Source organism: Geospiza fortis, unplaced genomic scaffold (assembly GCF_000277835.1).
Source record: "Geospiza fortis unplaced genomic scaffold, GeoFor_1.0 scaffold145, whole genome shotgun sequence".
In the NCBI taxonomy this organism is placed as follows: Eukaryota; Metazoa; Chordata; class Aves; order Passeriformes; family Thraupidae; genus Geospiza; species Geospiza fortis.
Genome location: NW_005054362.1, coordinates 3,742,933 through 3,743,564, shown reverse-complemented (window position 1 = coordinate 3,743,564; position 632 = coordinate 3,742,933).

The following is a 632-nucleotide window of genomic DNA, read 5'->3' as shown; positions in this document are numbered from 1 at the left end:
GAATGAAACATCCCAGAGGTCCTGGGGTGGGCAGAGATTGAACAGGGAGAAAGGGCAGCACCACGGTGCCACCACACATTTTTGGGGAGATGCAGGTGGGAAAGGGACTGTCCCAAGGTCACAGGGGGCAGGAATGTCCACCCCAAGAAAATCCCTGGTTTTTCCTAGCCAAGAGGGATCAGGAAGGAAAACTCTTTTGCCCAACTGGAACTTTGTGCTAATAAGAGCGAGGCCAGGAGCGTTCTGTTCTGCTTTTTGCTGCTCCTGGAGGAATACACAATCCCTTTCTCCACCTATAAATAATAGATTTGGAAAAATCTACTTTGCATTACTTCCAGCAACTACCCCCGCTTGCCCTAATGCTTCTTCCAGCATTTTTAGCACATGGGAAAGAACAAAACAACAGCTCAGGGTGGCTTTTCCCCCCTTCTCTGCCAAACTCTGGCTCCTGAGCAGCAGGATGTGGTCGCCCAAGCGGGGATCGATGGGATGCAGCAGCATTTCCTTAATGAAATGGAAATATCCCAAACCTAGCAGGGTGCCAAGACCTTCCAGGCTTTGGCTGACCCCGAAGGGTCCCGGATCTGCTGCCCTGGTGTCGGAGGGGATGGGAGGAGCTGCCTCATCCCGAG